At 31.1% G+C, this 24,817-nt stretch overlaps 1 long non-coding RNA gene across 1 annotated transcript; it reads right to left on the reverse strand.

The window, feature by feature from the left end:
* Window positions 1–10,746: 10,746 nt before the first annotated feature.
* LOC147906395 (uncharacterized) lies at window positions 10,747–14,713 on the reverse strand. Its single transcript, XR_015548433.1, has 2 exons — window positions 11,057–14,713; window positions 10,747–10,995 (listed from the first exon to the last, which is right to left on the reverse strand). It is a non-coding gene; the product is annotated as an uncharacterized LOC147906395 (long non-coding RNA).
* Between the last annotated feature and the right edge of the window lie 10,104 nt (window positions 14,714–24,817).

A 24,817-nucleotide genomic window follows, 5' to 3' on the forward strand; every position in this document is an offset into this window, starting at 1 on the left:
TTCGCCAAATAATTTTACAATTGAATCCTTTATTACACATCGCTGTGAGTCCAATGTTATCCTAATATAAACATTGCATATGATTCAACAATTCCGTAAAAGGAGTGTATAATTATTACTTAATAAGTTAATACAAAGTAAACTTTTTCCAACTAGAAAGGAACTGTTTTCTCTTTCTAGGAAAGGTTTAATTAGACAAGTGCATGGATTTACAAACAGAGTTGGGAAGTAATGCATTATTTATAACGTTGTTACTTTTTCATTACGTTTTTTGGTAACAGTCATTACTTTTTTCTGTCTGTAACGCTAATGATAAGGTTATTTTTGCAGTAATGATAATGATTTAACCGTTACTTTTATCGTTACTTTAATTTTTGGATGAGTTGGATTAGATTATATTTCGATTGCTGGCGTTGAAAGATTTATATCTCTAGAAGTGTATTTCTAACCACCCAAGTTGTGTCGTTGTTATAACAAACAAATGAAATACTTAAAATTTTTTTTAATGCTCGTAAGTATACAAATATATATTTACAATTTAACATTATATTATCTGTAATAAGAGGTTATTAGTTGCAAAAAATACAATTACAAAATGTTTACTTTCTCATTTTTATTTCTTAAAAAATATTTTATGTTTTATGTTTTAGACTGCATTCCAATAATCTCTATCTCTATTGAAAATCTGTAATTCACATTACATGTATACTATTTTTCAGTGCTGGAAGTGAATCTTAAAATACATTTTTAATAATGACATTAATGTTTAAAAACCATATTTAATTTAAATTCGGTAATTGTTGAGTTTAGCTCCCAACGATTGTTTTTGCCAGATTCGGTCGATGTGTAAAAACGCGCCGAATAAAATTAATTTTATCAATATCGTATGAGGGAATTACAATAAAATCAACAATTTCTCGAAAAGTAACTATTCGTTACTTTTTCAAGTAATACGTTACCTTTTATAATGAATAACTAGTGACGGTAATAAGTTATTTTTTTTTAACAATTAATTTTTTAAAGTAATTACTGTAACGATAATGCTTTATTTTTTTAACATTCCCACTCTATCCATAGTTAATTCGCATTATTACTTTCCGATAGAAAACTGCAGGCGATACGTATTCTCATGTTAACATGTAACGATTGCATGACTGAGTGATGTAACAACATAATAGCGATGACATTGATAATGACCAAGAAGGTGATGTAGATCATCACTTCGTTTGTTGAGATTTTATGTTTCGCGTTAGGATCACTAATGAAGTATTTGATGATCCAGCTTTGCAAGATAGGTACCATTACGCGTACTACGCTACATTAAAAGGGAAAAGTTGAAATTTAATTCTCCTCTCTCTTTCCAAATAAATTTATAAATTTAATAAATCTGAAAAGAGCGAGCAAAAAGGAGAGAGAAAAGGAGAGAGAGAAAGAGAGAGAGAGAGAGAGAGAGAGAGATAGAGAGAGAGAGATAGAGAGAAATCTCAGATTAATTCAGATCAATTTTTTTCTTCTTCATTAAGTATTAACTAAATCTAATTATATATAGGAATGCACCAGAAAAAGATTGCTGAATATCTGATTTCTGGCAATTCTTTCTGAATATCTGATGCATCTCTAAATCTAATAAAGGATTAATGTCAAAATAAATTTTTCTATTATTATTTCTTTCTCTTAGTGGGAATATCTTACAACACTTCTTTCCATATAAACACATTTAATCTAAATTTCGTAAATATTAATATCACATGGTAAGTATCTCTTTTTAAAGGTATCAATATACTTAGATAAATGAGCAGATTCCGATTATGAAATATGGCAATCAAAAGGTTTTATAGACCGCCTTGTACAATTTTGGACGAGACTCCTTTTTCAGCAGCACCTTCTGCCCATTTTTTCCCACGATATATTCCAAGTTCTTTAGTATATCCAGCTCGCGATTACAGTATCTGGACGAAAAAAATGCATTAAGAGTTTAAAAAAGCGAGTATTAAGTTATTAATTTTATTTTTTAATTTTTCTTTTTTTGCATTTCTCATTTTAAAGGGTTCAAAAAGTATATATCTAATATAAAAATAATGATGCCGCAAAGAGAATAAGTATCAAAATTATATGCATATAATATAAATTGCACTTGTGTTTTTAAAACAATTTTTAAGATTCGTTTATTATTCCATTATAGCGAAAGTGAGCTTTAATTATTACGAGCGTCATTATAATATGCATTTACTTATGTATGTTTGTTGACATCAACATGAACAATACTCACTTCTCAAGATGATCGCTCAATTTTTCAGATCGTCTGCCTTGATTGGTCGATAAATGTCGGATTCCTCCAAATCACGCTTAAAGCTTATCATAAATAGTTTTCGCATCTATCTGCATCAAAAACAATCTATATAGATTTTATACTGGTATATTTCTTTATACTACGGTACAAAGACTATCCTGAAATTATCTTTTTCCTTTTCTTTTTATTAATAATGACAAATATACGCAAACTCGAAGATTGCAGATATATATTTAAATATATATTTTGTATAAATTATACATAAATTTTTATTCTAAATTTAGAATTGTAAGTGCATTAAAATATCCCGAAATAATTATTTTTTCTCTTAGCATCAACATAATTATATATAATTCAGAGAATTAAGGCAAAGTAAATACTTTACGAACACTTTATAGATATATTTTCCATTGTAAATTTATTTTAACAGTAAATGATTAGAAACATCATGGTTGTTTTTGTAGTCTAAGAAAAAATTAATAAATTTCCTCTTATATTCGAGGAATATATGAGGCACGTACATATTTGTTAATAATAAATAATAACTTAATATGGCTCAGTTATACAAAGACATAGTTAATTTTTTATTTACTGCAAATGGCATTAAAAAAACTGATGAAGAAAACTGACATATAAAAAAAAATAGATAAGAGGATGACTCGATGTAAGTTACACGTCGTTCTTTTGAATAGCAGGAAAATTTGCGAAATGCTTTTTCATTTTCTTAAAGTAAACTGTAAAATGTATTGTACATTGAGATTAAAAGTAGTTAACATAATACAAGCAAAAGTCTTCTTCATTTATCATTTTTGGAGAAATATAATTTTGCTTATAAATTTTTTTTTTGAAAGAAATCTCGCTTTCTAAGAAAAAAAAATTTCTAATTTTTCGGAATCTCTTTTTTTTTACAAAAATTTAGATTTTTTATAAGAAACAATGTCTTGCATATTTTGTTCTTTTTTTTCCTTTCTTTTATTCAATATATTGAATCTTGACGAACCAGAAGAATAGAACACTGAAGACATTTGCGGTCTCTTTGGGGTTTGGCTTCATGTCGTTCGTGTCTTTATCCATATTGTCGCACTATCTCACAAAAACTGATACTTCTAGCTAACAGAAAAAACAAAAACGATAAACATTCTTATTTTCTTTCTCCTTTCTCTTTTTCTTTACTGTTTGTTCTCTTTCTCTTGCCTGCAATTTTTCGAGACAAGCTTTCCAATAGTTAATCCTTTACTGAAATCATGAGTAACTGTATTGCTGCTTTTATATTGACCTTAAACATTACTGGTGATATACGAGAAACATTAACTGTCCTAGCGTAAAACGCGACGATTAAAAATAGGGACTGTTTATTGTTGCTAGTTAATACATAATATAATGAGCGACTTATAAGCCGAAGGTATCTATGTATAAATATATATACACTCATATATACATATATGTATATATTTGTTACAATTACGTTATATCATTTCGAATTGTACTATAAAATATTACCAAATATTTCAAAGTGTTTTTCGAAATACATATAATTGTAATATCTATATATATATATATATATACATAAAACATTGTATAATTAGATATCATCTTGCACCTGCAAGAATGGACGAGCTTGAAGGGAAGAGTTGTAAACATAATCATAACTGGCGTAACACAATTAGATGTGTTAATAAATATAATCTACGGTATATCTCAATAATGAAATAAAATTTAATGAAACTGATTTGAAGAAGTTTCAATTTCGGTCTTTTCTGATAAGTTAGTTATTGTTTATCTATTTCTTAATTACCTATAATTTAATCTGTAAAATAATATATTGACATTTATTTTCTGTTACGTCATTTTCTATTATTTCTTACCATTATCATTTATTATTTGTTAATATATCAATTAAGAATTCGAGAATTAATCGATTGTTTTATAAATAAAAGCCTTTGACATAAATTAAGTTATATTTCAAAATATACTATATATCCAGTGTTTTATATATACATGGCTCTGTTTGCAAGCAATTTTTTGAGCAATCGTCGCGTCATTTCGATGTTCTCGGGAGACAATTTTTGAGAGTGTCTAAAAGAATCGGCGAGACGCCGCATCGTCCTGTACATATAAAAATTGGTGAAAAGCAAAATGGAGAATGAAAAAAAAACGATTGGGCTCGACGCCAACATGATCGATCGATCCGGGCGTTGCTGTGCAATCTCATGACTCTCCAATAATCTCGTAGCATTACTAATCGACATTATCTTACGAACGAAATACGATGAGTGTAAAATGTTGTACAGTAGGCGAGTAGAATATTACGGAATAGTAATAAGCGATCCTAATGAATGATATCAATCAGCTTGTACCAATCTGCTGTTGATACCAATCTGCTAAGTTACGTTGCGCAATGTATGACATTTAATATATATATTATATATAAATAAAAAAATGGTTACGCATGTTCGCGAAAATCGCGCTCACATTTGCGATAATAATGAATGCGTGAATGCGTCGATAAATATCCATTGAGAGAATTTAAAGTGCATGTAATAGAATACACCATAAAATATGAATTTATAGCGAGATCTATTCTTGATGAATTATCTTTTAATAAAAATTCGTTGCTGGCTATTATTTATCTATCATGGTCTTTGAAGAAAGAAAAAGAGATAGTTAAAGAGAAAAAGAAAAATTTAATATATTAAATTTAATTTTAGAATTCGAAATAATAAGAATATTTAATAATTACGTTCTATACAAAATATAATAAATTTTTTCAAAATATTTTATGGGTTATCAAAGTTTTTATAATATAGTTTGATATGTATATAACATAAATCTAAAAAAATCTTTATAGATCAAATTACAAAATTTTATTAATTTTTTAAGTTACTAGGAATCAATCAGAAGGATCTATTTATTTGTTATGAAAAATATGTATATATACCATATATATATAATTTTGTAAAGTTAATATTCCTATTTAAATAATAATAAAAGAAGCATTGATTCCTCAAGTTTAAGATGTTGAACAAATATATATATTTTTCAAACGAATTAATTTCAGAAATGATAATTACGTGTCGATATGGTTGTCGACATTAACGCAATTGATCTGAAATGTTAATAATCCTCCCAAAATTCCCCAAATTAATCTTAAAAAACTGTAATAAACTTATTACGAAAAATATCAGCGCTTTCGCTCTGATTCACTCTCGAACACAGATCAATTGCGTTAATGTCGATAACCATATCGACACGTAATTATCATTTCTGAAATTAATTCATTCGTTTGAAAAATATATATATTCAACATCTTAATACTTAGACCGTAATGGCGCTTCGGATTTAAAGTAATTTTTTAAAAACCTGAGATGTCTTGTATATATATTGCAGCAAACGCAATTTGGTGACAAAAAGGCTAACGATCTTCAAACGACTTCTTCGCTTAGCGTTATACCTTGGATTTTTATCGGCGCACTTGGATCTGTGCACCCCAAAATCAAAAGCGTCATATGTGCCCGCGAAGCGGAACGAGCCATCCTTTCGTCGCAGGGCGCATGTAAATGTAATATAAATTAGAATTAAAGCCAGTGTTACATGTATACTCAATGTACTATCCATATTATACGACGAGCTCGTTAATTAATTAAAAAGGAAAAAAATATAATAAAAAAATACCGACAGTTCTCCGCGCGGCGAATTCCACCGGTGCAAAAGAGAGAAAGAGAAAGAGAAAGACAGAGTGTGTGAAAGAGAGAGACTTCGAGAAGCGAAATCGTGAAGAGGATTTCTCGCAAAAGACAAATAATCTCGTCACATCGACTGGATTTATTCTCTCCCCCCTTCCTCTCTCGATCATTATAGACTGAGATAATTTGCTTCGAGCCGGTTTCATTTTCTCATAAAGTATATATATACGAATGCATAAATTTTAAATGGCCGCGTTTCGCGTCCATCCATCAAAATAGATGAGAGTTTGCGATACTTTATAAATCTAGTGACATTAAAATTGCCAGCACAGTACATCTATTTTTGGTTTGGGAACTACTTGACTACATACATTTTTTGATCTGTTGATAAAATCGTATCGTCGAAACTGGATGTGATGATTCGTGTCTGTAATACATCCACAGAATAGAAGCGTATCAACTATTCTTCATAGGGAGAAAAGAGAAGATTCTCTCATAGAGAATAAATTTTTCTCATTAATTATACCCGCAGAATGTCTTGTTGATTAAATATGTCTTTCTGTTAATTATTGCATTTTATTTACATAACTTTTAGCGACACGTGTCAACTTGAGTTGAAATTGATAATTTTAATAAAATATTTTATATATTGAAATTATGTGCACAATATAATGCTCTTTGTAAAGAGAAGATAAGTAAAGAGACCGGAGCTCGTTGGTATAAGAGACAAATTGGCATTCCGTTCTATTTATAATAAAAGAAACAATGGAAAAGTTACTGTAAAATATTTTTTTTACAACATAGATACTTCTTCCTAAGTTTCATTTAAATCAAATAAGTATTACAATAGATGAAGAAAAAATTCTGATTCAAGAGCAGGCAAGAAAATTTTTAAGCATTTCATAATTTCGTATTAATGTTCTTTAGCTTAAGAAAGCAAATCTAATAAGCGATGTATTATTAGTTAAAAGAAAAGTTTGTTAGTAAACAATACGTTATTTTGAGTAACAATGGTAATTTGTTATAATAAGACGATCATGTATGCAGGGGTGGGGTACGTTGGCTCATATCATAAGAAAAGATTAGGATAACTCGCTGTATCGCACATGTAAACATTCAGTTATAATTTAACTCTGACAAATATTTAATATTTCTATTATATATCAAAAGAAGATAAAATTGAAATAATTTACACTTATTTTTCTGTAATAACATTTTGCTATTTGATCATTACAAAATAACTTTTAAAGATACAATTTTTATTAAGAAGTACGTATCTACTATCTCATTTTTATTTCTATTACTTTTCTATTACATTCTATTACATTTTTGTTAATTTAATATAGGATTTATCATACAGACAATTCATATTATGTACCAATTTATTCCACATATCGGGACAATTAATTACAATGCAGAATGTCCACATTTCATTTATTGCAAAAAAACATACAGTGTATAGAATCATTAATGACATAAAAATATAGAAAAAGGTTCTCTCTATATAAAATATATAATATAAAATATATCATATTGATATATTTTAATCATAATAATTCATTATTAAAAAATCATTTAATCATAATAATTTATTGTTAATAATTCATTGTTAAAAAATCTAATGCCGAAATTGTGAAAACTGTGCCAACCAGGTCTTCTCTACAATTATTTTGCGATTTGATTGATTAACAGAATTTTCTTTCGGATGATAATTATAAAAAAAACATTTCACAGAAAGTATTGATCGACGTAACATTATTACAGAAACATGATTTTTTTTTGAATTTTTTCTAAAGGTAAATTAAAACGTTTAGAAATACACATATAATTTCAATAATTAAATAAAAATATATTTAGCCTGTAATATATGTTTGTTAACAATGTCACTTATTTAAAAAAAAATTATGAAAAAAGAAAAAAGGAATTGATCATGAGATCTCTAACATTCAGATCTCGCATCTTACGTGGGCAAGGTGAAAAGTAACCGATCTCAACATGAAACATGAACATGAACGCAATTTTCAGTTAAGTACCAAGTGTTATATATCAAATTACTCGCATTGAAAATATCTATAATTTCTCCTTTGACCACTTTGCTAAACAATTCACAGCTAAAAAGTTATAGCCAAAAAACCATAAGAAGAAAAAAAGCAAAAAACGAAAATTTAGGAAAAAAAGTACGACTTGTTGTTGAAGATGCCGCCATCGAAGTCAAACTTTTAGGTATATATTCAAGTGTTATATATCATATTGCTCACATTAAAGGGGGCTACAATTTCTGCCTTGACCATTTTTTTCTACAGGTTAGCATAGGCTCGGTAGGCTTATAAGTTGCTGCGGCAGATTTGCGAAAAAAAGCGCTAACATATTTTTGACTCTAACTTTTTAGCTATGAATTGTTCAGAAAAGTGGTCAAAGTATAAATTAAAGATATTTTTAATACGAGTAATTTGATATATAACACTTGGTACTTAACTAAAAACTTTGTACATAGTTCATGTTTTCATGTTGAGGTCGGTTACTTTTCACCTTGCCCTCGTACGCGTGAGACCACACCGAGGTCTTGCAAATCATTTCTATGAACGTGGTATATAAGGCTCATGGAAAATCATAGAAATATCAATATCCCGTAAATTATCGTGTTTTGAAATTATTTTTGCTATTATACATAAATTGGAGGAATATAGGATTACCATAATTTATTAAAACTTATATGTTATCTATAATGTTCCTTCTCCTCTTAATTATACACATTGAGCGGCCGAAATTTTTCAGAAAGCATTTTCGGTCGCTAGAAACAAGTGACCGTAGAGTGATGGGGGGGGGAGGAGAGGAGAGGAGTGAAGAGGAGAGGAGTGGAGAGGAGAGGAGAGGAGAGGAGAGGAGAGGAGAGGAGTGGAGTGGAGAGGAGAGGAGAGGGAGGAGAGGAGAGGAGAGGAGAGGAGTCGAGAGAAGAGGAGAGGACAGGAGAGGAGAGGAGAGGAGAGGAGAGAGAGAGAGAGAGAGAGAGAGAGAGAGAGAGAGAGAGAGAGATTCTGAAGGATAGACTCGCTGTTTCGTTCGATGAGCCCAGCTCGGCATGCGGAGTCTCACTGATTACAATCGGAGTTTCTATCCTTTTTTGTTTTTTCTCTGTCTCACTCTGTCGTACTTCTGTTTCAATAATTCGTTCTGCAATTCAAGAATGTGATTTCTATCGATTCTGGCATCATCGTCGATGCATCAAGAACGCACGATTCCTTCTCTAAACAACGATCCTGATATATATTTCTATATACACAAAAATATATTATTATGGCGTTTCCGGCTGATAATATATTGCTGGTTTATTTACAATGGTTCAATTCATTTCTATAGTTGAATAGCAATACTACTTCGTTTGCGCGCGACCGATAGGAGGAATAGCGCTTCTTACTAAGACTCGACATCCGAGTCAAAAATGTGCTGTATACAATAATTTCAGACCTTGCATAAGTAGCTGGCGATTTACAGAAAACCTCAAAGAACAATACTATGCTTGCAGAAACGAGTTACGAACTTTAGTATAAGAGCAAATTGTATTCGAAAATTTCATTTATATGCTACGTCTGCTACGAGATTGCCGCTTGTCGTTCCGACATCCGAGCAGAAAGAAAGCTCAACCGAAACACATCACGTTCCGAACCTTGATATATGCATGTGTAAATAATTCAGTAAATAAAGTTTAAACATGTGTTGTATATATGTATACGCGCGCGCGCGCACACGCATACATACGCACACGCGTGTGTATTTATGCTATTATATATAATATGTATATATATATATATATTTATATATATATGTACACATACATACATATATACATACATGTACACACATATACATATATATATATATGTTATTTTATATATATGCATCAATAATTTACTAAATAAAATGTATGTAAAAGACAGAACAGTGTAATTAAAATAATTAACTTCATTTGTATTCATATGTAAATAATATGGTATGTTTCTTGTTTAGGAAGAAATTATTTCAACAAAATTAAAATAACTAATATCATATTTATTTTATTATTTTTCCTCTCAAAAGAAAAAACTTTGACCAGGGCACGTTTATTGATATGGGCCTGAGTAGGTCGATAATTCAAATCATTTCTATGGTAGCGACGCATTTTTCATGACAGCGCCGCTGTCGGAATATCGCGGAACTAAAATACTGCTCAGTTTCATGGCTACACGTCAATTTCACTCGTAATATACAAACGAAATTTTTGTACACGCCTTTCTCTTATACTAAAACTCCTACCGCGTTTCTAAAAGCAAGGATTGTTCGTTTAGGTTTTCCACAATTCGCCAGCTACTTTTCATGAATGTGCAAGACCTGAAATTCTTATATGCAACACATATTGTGATGTGTTGACTGCAGAAGCCGATAATAAAACTGTAAGTCTTCAATTTTCTTTCGTTTTTCGTATTCAAATGTAGCTAGCGACTTGCGTTGTTGTCGATACTTTAATTGTGGAGAAGGATTTTTCAATCCATAAACACAGTTACGAAAAAGGCGTTTTTAAAATTTAATGATAAAACAGGACACTCCAGCATCCCCTTAAATGATTTAACTGCATTATTAAATTAATGACGTATTGAGAAAAATGAGGAGAAGTATGTTATAATTTTACAATATTTTGATAAGCATTTTTTAAATATTATTCACGCGAATATATTTTTATATAATAATAATAATATAAACACATATAAAAAATAAGAGCATAAAAAACCACAGCACAAGTTATAGTTTGTGATATTTAATTATTATTACATTCATTAAAACATTAAACGTTTCGGCCACAATCTGGCCATCCTCAGTAATTCAATAATATTCTTAAAACGCAGAGTTACATCTAGTTGACATTAAATTCAACAGTCGAGAGTTGTAATTAAATAAACATGTTCTTTTGTATGTGAAGATGCTTCATGCAGTAATGTTACACGGTCAATTGTCATATCAAGAAAAGTGTAGAACAAGAATTTCCTGATTCTAAATGAAATTATATATATTAAAATCTTCTAGTCAGAATATAAAGAAAAAGAATCATTACCTGTTTTACAGCAAAAAAACCAAACGATGAATCTCGAATATTTCTTTTACACAGTTAGAATTTTGTCGTGACATTATGTGTTGTTATTTGTCCTATCATATATTTTACCACTGTTTATATATCTGAGTCAAAATTTTTAGAAAGTTCTAGAATTGTTTATTAACAGAAAGAGACATCCTTTTTTAGAAGAGGAAAATAAACCTCAGGCAAACCTTCCGTGTCACTTTGCTTATTGATACCACTTGATTGTTTTTTTATATGTATCATTTCCGAAATTCTTCTTTTCGCTAAAGATTGTTCTCTATCTAAAATTCTTATATTATTCCAATCTAATTCATGCATCTCATTCATACGGTGACGTGAGACCACAGAAATTTCGGAAGAAGGTTTTCTTATATCAGCCTTATGTTCTTTAATCCGAGTTTTTAATTTCCTTTTGGTTTGGCCAACATAAGAAGATTCACAGTTTAAGCAATTAATTTTATAAACTACTCCGCATTGGTCATCCTTAGGCAAAGCATCCTTTCCTGTCTTAATAAATGTATTCAATTTATTCATTGGTTTATAAGCTATATTAAAACCGTACATATGTGAAAGTTTTTAAAATTTTTCCGAAACTTTGCCCAAATATGGTAACGTGAAAAATTTTTTAGAAGTAACATTAGAGTCACATTCATTATTAATTTCTTTAAGATTTTTATCTAAATTAGTTCTGTTTTCCAACGTTTTAATTCTATTATTTATTGTAGAAAATATAAACTTTAAAGGATAACCATTACTCAGAAACGTGTGAATTAATTCAGAGATGTTTTTTTCATGAAATATAGGATGGGATAAGAATAGAATTCTATCAAATTGCCCAATAATAACTCCCCTTTTATGTTCTAACGGATGATTCGAAAAATAATTCAGATATCTCCCAGAATTGGTGGGTTTTTTATAAATATCGAAGATGATATTTCCTTCCTGTCTCATTAATTTAACATCTAGGAAATGTATGCCGTTATCATCGCCAAAGTCCACAGTAAATTTAAGCCTTTCGTGATATGAGTTAAACAATTCTAGAACTCCTTCAATTTTTTCTTTGTGTATAGCTAATAAAATATCGTCCACATAACGAAAATAAAACGATAAATTAATGTTATTCTTGGTAATGATTTCTTGTTCAAAATCTTGTAAAACAATGTTCGCCAGTATGGGGGACAAAGGAGAACCCATTGGCATGCCAAAAATCTGTTTAAATATTTTATTATCAAAACTAAAAAATGTAGAATTAATTATAATCATAATAGCTTTGATAAATTCATGTAAAGGAATCGAAGTCTTATTCTCCATAAGATTCCACCTGCGTTCAATGCTTTTTGATACTAATTCGGTCGGAATATTCGTGTACATGGAGACCACGTCAAATGATATAATACTAAAATTTGTATCAATTGCTTTTCCATTGAGTTTATTTACTAAATCAAAGCTGTTTTTAACGAAACTGAAATTTTTTATATTATTATTATCAATGATTTCCTTTAAGAAAGTCGCCAGTGGATAAAAAGCACTATTAATACAACTGACAATCAATCTCAAAGGGTGACCTTCTTTGTGAATTTTTGGCAAACCGTAAGATCTCGGAAGTTCGCCGTCCGAAACGTACAATTTTTTATATAAATTAGAATCAATGTACCCCTTATTTTTCCAATTTTTTAATAATTTACCAATTTCAACAGTTATTTTCTTCGTGGGATCTTTTTTGATTGACTCGTATGTAGTATGATCCTTAAGAATTTCATACATTTTTAATATATAATAATAATATATCTTTTTAATAATAATATATCTTTTTAAATATAATTTTTTAAATGTTCCAAAATAGTTAAGGGAAGAATGATGGCATTTAGAGTAATTCGTGCGTAAAAAATTAGAGTGGAATAGGCCTACTGGAGAAACCACTATAAAAAAAACCACCATGCTATCTACCTTATGACAGGTGGTGTGAAAATGATAGCATTTTATCATTTTCTTGGGATAGACATTTACTTACAAGTAGCTTCATAATGAAATTATCTCTATTATAAATATTTTTAAAAATAATAATTTTTTTAAAAAGTTCTGAAAATTGTTACCAACATAGAGTTTGAAGGGTGAAATCAGGCCTCATATATGAAGCAATTTTCAGCTTTCTCCGCTATATCTCGAAAACTATTCAAGATATAAAACATGTTTTACACAAAAGTTTTACAATAAAATTTATTCACCTCTATTTATTCACACCAATGATATTTTTTTAGAATAATTATTTAACAATGATTTCTCGAAAATTTTGACAAAAAATTGTTTTAAATAATTGTTCTAAAAACGCGAATGAATACAGCTAATTTTGTTGTAAAACTTTTGTGTAAAATATGTTTTTATATCTCAAATAGTTTTGAGATATGACAGGAAAAGCTGAAAACCGCTGTACACGTAAGGGGTGATTTCACCCCTTCAAACCGTTTTCTTTAACCGCAACTGATATTTTCTAAATCTCTTAATGTAAGCTACAAGTAAGTTCACAAAGTTTCATTAAAATCAGAATTCGATGCCTCGAGAGGTTCCCTTGTAAGTAGAATCATGTCGTTCATCAGATTGGCAGATTTGCTCTATAGTCATTCAAAAGAAACACGAAAACGAAAAATTAGAGAATTATTAAAATCATTTAGTTCTAAATTTTTTTAATCTAAATTTTATCTAAATTTTAATTATATTAACTTACATGTAAGCGTTTTCTTGCGACTGGACATAAAAGTCTTGTGATGTTGACAGTCAGAGATACAATAAGAGTCAAAATAATAAAGTCAAGTAATTATCAAAATAAAAATAAAAATAATAACAAAAGAGAATAAAATCAATGTCACAATTCCGTAAATAAATTCCTGTATAGTGAGTTCTAAAGAAGACGTATTATTCCGTAAATTCAAACTCTATTTCTGTGGCTTTATGTGGATCACTTCCGAAATCAGTGTTTTATTAAGTACCTTTTTCCTGTCTAATATCTTAATATTTTCGCAATAAAAATCATGTTGAGTACTTCGTTGTCAGAGATTGTCAAATTAGAAATGTGTTTAGTCAAATGAAAACTGTTCTTGATAAAATTATTTGCTATTGATATATTAGGTCACTTAAAAAGTATCCGCGGTTTTCTGTTCAATTTTTGAATGAAAAAACCGCGGATACTTTTTAAATGACCCAATATATTGATGATATATGTTGATGACTAATTCTATATTTTGTCATTACGGAATGCTATGTAGTATTCTAATTTATGTGATTTCTATGTTCATTTATTCGTGTCTTCAAACATCTACCTGTTTAGCCTACATATGATACTTCACAATCTCAACAATTAAAAATTATGAAAAGAAGAGCATAAGGAACCACAGCACAAGTTACAGTTTGTGATATTTAATTATTATTGCATCAAAAATTGATTATTAAAACATTAAACGTTTCGGCCACAATCTGGCCATCTTCAGTAAATTAATAATATTCTTAAGACGCAGAGTTACATCAAGTTGGAATAAAATTCAACCGTCATGTCTTATAATTGTAAAAAACGTGTCTACTTCTATACGACGCTGCTTCGTATAATAATGTTAGAATGTCAGAAGTCATATCATGAAAAGTGTAGAACGAAAATTTCCAGACTCTAATTTAAAATAATTTATTCTATCATTAATATCTTTTAATCGGAGTATAAAACAATAGAATCGTTACCTGTTTACAGCAAAAAATATAACGACGAATCTCAAGTATAACCATTGCACAGATAGAAATTTGTCGTGACATTATGTGCTGTTATTGGTCATATCATATATTTTACCGCTATTTATATCCATCAGTCAAACAATTTGGAAAGTTCTAGTATTATTTATTAAGTGCGAGAGAGATCTTTCTTGAGAAGAGGATAAACATCAGACAAATCTTCCGTATCACTTTGTTTATTAATCCCACATGTTTGATTTTTTATAATATATGTATCATTTCTGAAATTCTTCGTTTCATTAATGACTGTTCTGTATCTAAAATTCTTATGTCATCCCAATCCAATTCATGCATATTAATTCGAAGTTCTCTTGATGGTAAATAGGGCGGGATAAAGAAAGAACTCTATCAATTGAACCAATGATTGTTCCCACTTTTTGGCATAAAGGATGTCTAAAAAAATAATTTAGATAACGATCAGAAAAAGTAGATTTGTCGTACCAATTCTAAATAAAAGAATTTCCTTTTTTAATTAAACTGACATCACACAAGAAAATCTAACTTGTTCCTACCTATTTAAGTTGTAAATTTTAATCTGGAATGGAATGAAGATGTTCACTAGCGTATCAATGTGTGAAGCATCATATGCTAAAGCAATGTCACCAAAATATCTCATATAAAAAGATGATGAAATTGAAAGTCTCAATGCTTTCATTTCAAGATCTTGCATAACAATATTCGACACAATGGTGATAATGGTGAACCCATCGGAACACCAAAAGTCTGTTTATAAAATTTGTTGTTGAAATTAAAAATTGTTGAATGAAGAACTAATTCCAACGCTTTAAAAAGTTCCCTTTTAGGAATGTTTGTTTTTTTTCAATGAGATGCCATCTCCTCTCTATACCTTCAAAAACCAAGTCAGTAGATTCATTTGTGAATAACGAAATCACGTCAAGGGATAAAAGTACTTCGTTGTCAGAGATTGTCAAATTAAAAATGTGTTTAGTCAAATGAAAACTGTTCTTGATAAAACTGTTTGCTATTGATATATATTGATGATGCTATTGATATATTGTCGTGTAATATTTCATTTGAAAATGAGGCTAGATTATAAACAGGGCTCCCCACTGAGGAAACTATGCAAAGTGGATGACCTATCTTGTGTATTTTCGAAAGCCTATATGCAAGAAGAGCAACAAGATTAGAAGCGTTCAATTTGTTATAAACAGAATTCTCAACGAAATCGCTGCTTCCATCTTTCTTTAATAACTTCTTAAGTTGTGTTAACATTATATTAATTGGAATGTGTGTCAATAACTTATAAATCTCAGTATCAGACAGTTAAATTTCCATTTTTGTACGTATTCCGTCTTGTCAAGTGCCACTACCACATTATCCTTATCCTTGTGAAAAGAATATGTGGATTGTTTTTAACAAATGATTTCGTTTTTCTTGATTAAAGAAAAAAATTCTCTTCTCTATGCCAGTCTTATTAGCATATACTTACTTTATCCTCTTGATTAAAGGAAAAATTCTGTTCCTAAATTCTCTAATGTTGAGTAATTATGTCAGGGAATCATCAATTTGGAATTTGCGTTATTAATGTAATTTCGATTTTATATTGATAAGGACTCGAAGGATTAAAACGTATATTTTATTCGTTTTGTTACATGAAAATAAAGAATTTTCTGTGCATCCGAACAACTGATGTAGGCTCTGATGGGCTTTTACATTTTTCATTAAATATAACAGTTATATAATCTTAATTGAATTTGTCGGGATTGAATGTCCCTTGTCCGTGCTCTTTACCCGAACATCCTATTGCGAGTTTCGTTACCGATGATACGCTTATCGATCTAATAACGATTCAAAGTACCTATTCTTTCAGAATGTTTGTAGAATGTTACGCGTATCGAAATACATATATATATTTAAACATAATCACAAATTATAGCGTAAACGTTTCTAATTTCTTATTCAACAGACAGATATTGATCATCTTTTGGGACAAACTGAGACACTTATGGTTTACAATGATCAAATGACAGCTTATACGATTCTAGCCGATCTTTAACACTTGTATCTCAATATAATTTTCTTCCTTTACAAAAAATAACTTTTCATTGTAGGACTCAAAAGAGTAACAATGTGATTAGTCTTGGTTAACATAAATTATCAAATCTTACAGAATGTTAAAATGTCGAGACTTATTATTTCCATTATCATCTATAAGGCAAGTGGACCCAAAAAGGTCCAAAATCAGATAATAAATCTTTACAAAGATAGTAACATATTTTTACAAATTTTTTGTAATGTTTTTTCGATAGAAAGAAAATCAAGTGAAAAAATCAAATAATATTCAAATATAAAAGACTTGACCAAAGATATGAAAATAAACAAAATCGTCTGATCGTACGAGTTTAAAGTCGGTATTTCTAATCGGATCTTATATTTAATGACATCTTGAAAACAGTCTTAAGATGAACTAATGCATGTTAAGATATTATTTAATATGACTTTAAAATAAAAACGGAGTACGAATACCAATCGTATATCTTCGTTCTCAGCCCTGATGTCTAATTCATAGGATGGCAGAATCCCTCTCTCCATCTCATCTTAATTCGCCATTCTTCCTCCTTCCTCTCTGCCTCCTTTCTACCTCGTAGAATGTCTTCCTCAGTACTACTTTAGTGACGATTTTAACTGAAATAAATTAAATAAAAATAAAGTTACAAATGCCTTAAACGGATTTAATAACCTGTATGAAAAGATGTAATAAATACATATACTAGAGCATATCGATGATAATTCAAGATTGATCTTCGAAATATGATCATCTCAAAATTTGATATGAGTTTGTGACAATTACAAAGTTGTCAAAGTATGTATGCAATGTGATAAAGACTCTAAATTCTTATTTAACATTTTTAATTTTATTTAAAGTATATTACATAGTGTATATACGGAATGTCCCATCTAACTCGAGCATCTGAAATATCTCTTTTTATGATTTAGGATTTAGGAAAAAATATTTTAGATGAAAGTGGAACGGTTTCACGGGAGACGAATTTTGCTCATGTTGTCCTTCTTCTAGGTAGAGATCTTAAAAAAATATGAGATCATTTTCATTTTTTAAAATGAAATTATATAATTTTCTTTTACACAATATGATTCCTTTAATTATTCTGCATACAAAAGTATTCAGGTAGAGATATAAAAAAAATCAATAGTTTACGACATATTTTGTATTTTATTTTGATATATATTAACATAAAATGTTAAATTCTTTCAAACTATTAATTTTTTATATTTAATAATAAATTATTTATTTTCTTATATCATATCTTATTTTTATAAACAGAATAGTTAGAAAAATCATATAATTTTATTTTAAAAAATAAAGGTGACCTTTCATATCTTTTCGGCGTCTCGATCTAGAAAAAAAAACGTGTTCAAAATACGTTATTTTTGAAACTATTTTACTTGTATATTATATTTTTTCGCATCCTTTATACTTTTGGAGATATTTCAATGTAAAAATTAAAATAGGATACCCTGTATTTTTTTTTCATATGTTATTTTAACGTACTAAAGTAAGTATGTGATATGAAGAAATCAATAGTTTACGAGATATTTTATACCTTGTTCGAGCATATACTAACATAAAATGTTAAATAACTCGTAAATTATTAATTTTTTAATCATCGTATCTTAAGGGGATGTCCTGTCTTATTATTAAATTTTAAAAGCACCTTTCTCATAACTGTGTTTATGGACTGAAAAATCCTTCTCCACAATTAAAGTATCGACAACAACGCAATCGCCAGCTACATTTGAATACGAAAAACGAAAGAAAATTAAAGACTTACAGTTTTGTTATCGGCTTCTGTAGTCACATCACAATATGTGTCGCATATAAGAGTTTCAGATCTTGCACGTTCATGAAAAGTAGCTGGCGAATTGCGAAAAATCTAAACGAACAATCCTTGCTTTTAGAAACGCGGTAGGAGTTTTAGTATAAGAGAAAGGCGTGTACAAAAATTTCGTTTGTATATTACGAGTGAAATTGACGTGTAGCCATGAAACTGAGCAGTATTTTAGTTCCGCGATATTCCGACAGCGGGGCTGTCATGAAAAGTGCGTCGCTGAACCATAGAAATGATCTGAATTATCGACCTACTCAGGCCCATATCAATAAACGTGTCCTGGTCAAAGTTTTTTCTTTTGAGAGGAAAAATAATAAAATAAATATGATATTAGTTATTTCAATTTTGTTGAAATAATTTCTTCCTAAACAAGAAACATACCATATTATTTACATATGAATACAAATGAAGATAATTATTTTAATTACACTGTTCTGTCTTTTACATACATTTTATTTAGTAAATTATTATATATATGCACATATATAAAATAACATATATATATATATGTGTGTGTGTATATGTATGTACGTATGTATGTATGTGTGTGTGTGTGTGTGTGTGTATATATATATATATATATATATATAAAATATATAATAGCATAAATAGACACGCGTGTGCGTATGTATGCGTGTGCGCGCGAGCGCGCGTGTGTATGCATGTACATATATACAACACATGTTTAAACTTTATTTACTGAATTATTTACACATGCATATATCAAGGTTCGGAACGTGATGTGTTTCGGTTGAGCTTTCTTTCTGCTCGGATGTCGGAACGACAAGCGGCAATCTCGTAGCAGACGTAGCATATAAATGAAATTTTCGAATACAATTTGCTCTTATACTAAAGTTCGTAACTCGTTTCTGCAAGCATAGTATTGTTCTTTGAGGTTTTCTGTAAATCGCCAGCTACTTATGCAAGGTCTGAAATTATTGTATACAGCACATTTTTGACTCGGATGTCGAGTCTTAGTAAGAAGCGCTATTCCTCCTATCGGTCGCGCGCAAACGAAGTAGTATTGCTATTCAACTATAGAAATGAATTGAACCATTGTAAATAAACCAGCAATATATTATCAGCCGGAAACGCCATAATAATATATTTTTGTGTATATAGAAATATATATCAGGATCGTTGTTTAGAGAAGGAATCGTGCGTTCTTGATGCATCGACGATGATGCCAGAATCGATAGAAATCACATTCTTGAATTGCAGAACGAATTATTGAAACAGAAGTACGACAGAGTGAGACAGAGAAAAAACAAAAAAGGATAGAAACTCCGATTGTAATCAGTGAGACTCCGCATGCCGAGCTGGGCTCATCGAACGAAACAGCGAGTCTATCCTTCAGAGTCTCTCTCTCTCTCTCTCTCTCTCTCTCTCTCTCTCTCTCTCTCTCTCTCTCTCTCTCTCTCCCCTCCCCCTCTCCTTCCCTCCCTCTCCCCTCCCCCTCTTCATCGTCTTCTCCCTCTCCCGCTCCCTCTCCTTCTCCTCTACTCTCTCTCACCTCTCCTCTCCTCTCCTCTCCTCTCCACTCCTCTCTTCTCCTTTCCTCTCCTTTCCTCTCCTCTCCTCCCCCCTCAATCACACTACCGAAAATGCTTTCTGGAAAATTTCGGCCGTTCAATGTGTATAATTAAGAGGAGAAGGAACATTATAGATAACATATAAGTTTTAATAAATTCTAATCCTATATCCCTCCAATTTATGCATAATAGCAAAAATAATTTCAAAACACGATAATTTACGGGATATTGATATTTCTATGATTTTCCATGAGACTTATATACCACGTTCATAGAAATGATTTGCAAGACCTCGGCGTGGTCTCACGCGTAAGATGCGAGATCTGAATGTTAGAGATCTCATGATCAATTCCTTTTTTCTTTTTTCATAATTTTTTTTTTTAAATAAGTGACATTGTTAACAAACATATATTACAGGCTAAATATATTTTTATTTAATTATTGAAATTATATGTGTATTTCTAAATTTTTAATTTACCTTTAGAAAAAATCCAAAAAAAATCATGTTTCTGTAATAATGTTACGTCGATCAGTACTTTCTGTGAAATATTTTTTCTGTAATTATCATCCGAAAGAAAATTCTGATAATCAATCAAATCGCAAAAGTGCGATTAATATAATTATAAGGATGATTAATATAATTATAAGGATGATGTCAATATAATTTTATAATTAACAAATCAAAAAGCTTTTATATGTGCCTCTATATGCAACATACAAATAATTTTTATTTATCTATTAAATGATTCGGTATTCTTCCTATAGTTATTGGAATACATTTAAGTTAAATTTTGGGTCGACTTTTGAAGCATCGCCTTCTTTCCCCCCGCCGCCATCGCTCAATGCTCGACGGCTGAGCTGCACCGGATCGCGCGCGGATGTGTATCTCAGGAGTGTTGCACTAAGAAATATGCTCCGTATCTTCTAGTAAATTATCAATCCTTTACTTTCCTTAGTCTTCTGTGATGTCTTCTTTATTCAACATGCCTTCTTTATTCACATGTTGAATAAAGAAGACATCACGGAGTTATTGAAGTTGAATCATTCCAGTTTAAAATTACGCATCTCGTTCTGTCGACTCTTATTAGTCTTAAATTGATATTTGTTGATTGTATGCCGTTAGTCCCACTATATGTATATCACGTTTTTTTGTTTATTATTATATCAGTTACCTGACAGATGGCGTGAGCACCCTTCTCGTACTAACCTAACCTTATTTTGTTATTATTGTTCACACACGCCAGAAACCAAGCTCTGTCTTTTATCTTATTCAGTAACAACAAAGAAATCCCAATAGGTTATGGGCCCAGGAGTGTGAACGGCTATAATAATAATAAAAAAAAAGGAGAGTGATAGTGTGCAAGGAAGACAGAGGTCCAAGTAACATCGCTTGAATCTGCAAGGATGGAAATAAACTTGAAGTCTGTTACGCAACTGAACTCAAGCAGTTACGTTCGTTGGCGTTTTGAAATTCAGGCTCATCTCGAAGCAAACGATGTGTTTGATGTGGCTGATGGATCGAGAGAGCAACCAACGGATGCCACACTGGCTGATTGGAAAAAGAAGGATGTTTTGGCGAGGTCTTTGTTAAGTAAATCTCTCGATGATGCACATTTTAATTTGGTGGTCGCCTGTAAATCATCCGCTGATATGTGGAAGACTCTCGTGGGACATTATGACGAGGTTTCAAACACGACGAAGCTAGCTGCATTGGAAGCATACAACGACTATCACTGGAAAGACGATATGACTGTGACGTCGTATATTTCAGGGCTTATGCTCATTGAAAATAAGCTCAAGGCGCAAAAATTAAACATCGAAAAGGAAATGATTATTACAAAAATTGTTCGTAGTCTACCGCAAAAGTTTGATAACTTCAAGCAAGTATGGTGGATTTGTCCTACGAAGGACATTACGGTGGAACAATTACAAGCAAAATTGTTAGATGTCGAACGTGACGTTAACGTGACGTCATCCGGAAATCATGGTGTAGCGTTATCTGGTCAGAAAGATCAGAAAGACCGAGAAGTTTTCAAAGGTAAGAAGAAAGCAGGCTGAAAAAAGGACCGAAAGAAGCTACAATGTCACAACTGCAAAGGTTTTGGACATTTTGCTCGTGACTGCCCATCCGAGAAGAAAGACACGAGCTCAGAAGGACGTTCGTCTAGCAATCGTGTGGCAATGCCAGCAAAACAACAATTAAGAGATATTGATGAGTGGATCGGTGATTCAGGTGCGTACAGCCATATTACTCGTAATAGTGATTGGTTTGTAGAATCAAAGGAATTGGATCCTCCGGAAGAAGTGAAAATAGGGGATGGCAGGATTCTAATGGCGACGGCTATTTGCAAAATAAATGTAACAATCCATAACGATAAAGAGTGGGTGCCGAGATATCTCAAGGATGTAAGGTTAGTTCCTGATTTTGGACCAATCTTTTCTCTATTGTAGCCACGACTGACCTTGGTTACGAAGCACTTTTTAGTAAGTCAGAGGTTGTTGTAAAGAATTCAAAAGGCGAGGTGATTGTCCGTGGTATTAAAAAAGGACACTCGACGTATCGAATGCTGATCAAAGTCGAGAAACCAGCTAAGGTTTGCACGGCTCAGAAGGAGATCTCTGCATCATGGGAAACTTGGCACCGTCGACTTGGACATGCAGGAAAAAACAAGGTCAAAGCTCTATTAGAATCTAAAGGATATTGTGCAACTGGAAAAGAAGATTTCTTCTGCGAAGCCTTTTGGTCATTTTTGGAAAAATGACCAAAGGACCATACAAGGAAATCGTTAATAAGGATTTCAAGCCAGGTGCAAAAATTCACTGCGACCTTAGTGGGAAGGTTTCAATTGAATCGGCAGGTGGTTGCAAATATTTTGCTGTCTTTGTTGACGAGAGCTTAGGATACAAGAAAGTTGCTATGCTGAAAAAGAAGGAACTTGTCGAAGAACTCAAGAAAGTGATTCAGGAAGTCAAGGAAGAGACGGGTCATCCAATTGAGATTTTGCGGACTGATCAAGGCACTGAATTCATTGGTACATCATTTCAAGATCTTCTGAAGGAACATAAAATCAAGCTGCTCCATTGCTGTAACCTTCTTTTTATCGAGTGAGACTACGTCAAGAGGGGGTGTTGATTGTATGCCGTTAGTCCCACTATATGTATATCACGTTTTTTTGTTTATTATTATATCAGTTACCTGACAGATGGCGTGAGCACCCTTCTCGTACTAACCTAACCTTATTTTGTTATTATTGTTCACACACGCCAGAAACCAAGCTCTGTCTTTTATCTTATTCAGTAACAACAAAGAAATCCCAATAATATTATCAGTATTCTATATTAAAAGATATTACATTTTGTGACACATAAGCGTGGTCAGTAGCTCTTTGAAAGAAAACTGAATGTATCAATGTAATGTATAAAAATAATAAAGTAAATATTTTAAAAGTACATAATATTTAGTAAAATGTATATACTTATTAATATGATGTTCAATCACTATTATTAAGAAAATAACAATTATGTAAGAAGGAAAATATTTTTATGATAATTTTCATGTTGGAAGGCATGATAGCAGCATGTTTCTTATACTGTGACGCTCTTGAGATGCACGTTCGCGCGCGATCCAGCGATTCAGCCGTCGATTGTTGAGCGGTTGTAAAGGAAAAATAGGCAGCACTTCAGAAATTGGCTCGAAATGTGTAACTAGTTCTGAGCTCACTAAAATACACATATAATTTCTATAATTTTATAAAAATATATTTGGAGTAATATGTTCATTAATAACGTTATTTGTTTAAAAAAAAATTAAGAAAAAAAGGAAAAAGCAGGATTGAACATAGGATCCTCAACATTCTGATCTCGCACCTAACGCCCGAGATCACGCTGAGTTTTTGCAAACCGCCTCTATGAACGTGATACATAAAATACACGGAAAATCGTAAACTATATCTCGTTAACTATCACGTTTTGAAATCATTTTTGCTATTATATATTAATGAGAAAGGTATATGATTAACTCTTTCACTAATATCACGTGAGACTCGTGGTAAATAAATCGGGCCAAACATAAGTATCATTGATGAGAGCCGTGGTATGTCTATCGGACCGAACATAAACAATATGTTCCAGGTTGTTAATTATGGCACGCGCCATCGTAACTTAAATCGTAGGGCAAAGGATTAATATAATTTAATAAAAATTATGTATTGTCTAGAATGTCTCTTTCCTCCTCATGATACACACCAAGCGGCCGAGATGGTCGAGAAAATATTTTCCGTCGCTAGAAACAAGCGACCACAGAGAGAAGGACAGAGACAGACTCATTGTTTTGCTAGCGGGCCCAGTTCGGCGTGTCTGCGCGGAGACTCACCGATTACAATCGGAGCTTCTATTCGTTTGTTTTTTCTCTGTCTCGCTCTATCGAAATAACAGAAATTGAAAGAATTTTAAATCACGAACACGGTTGCCAGTTCTCTGTTTTTTTTTTGACAGACTTCGGTTTCTTGGACTAATATTCAATACTCCAGCAGATGTGAAAATTTCCAATTTTTGTTGTCTGCTGG

This window comes from Acromyrmex echinatior, unplaced genomic scaffold, assembly GCF_024713525.1.
Source record: "Acromyrmex echinatior isolate Ae372 unplaced genomic scaffold, ASM2471352v2 Scaffold48, whole genome shotgun sequence".
Lineage (NCBI taxonomy): Eukaryota > Metazoa > Arthropoda > Insecta > Hymenoptera > Formicidae > Acromyrmex > Acromyrmex echinatior.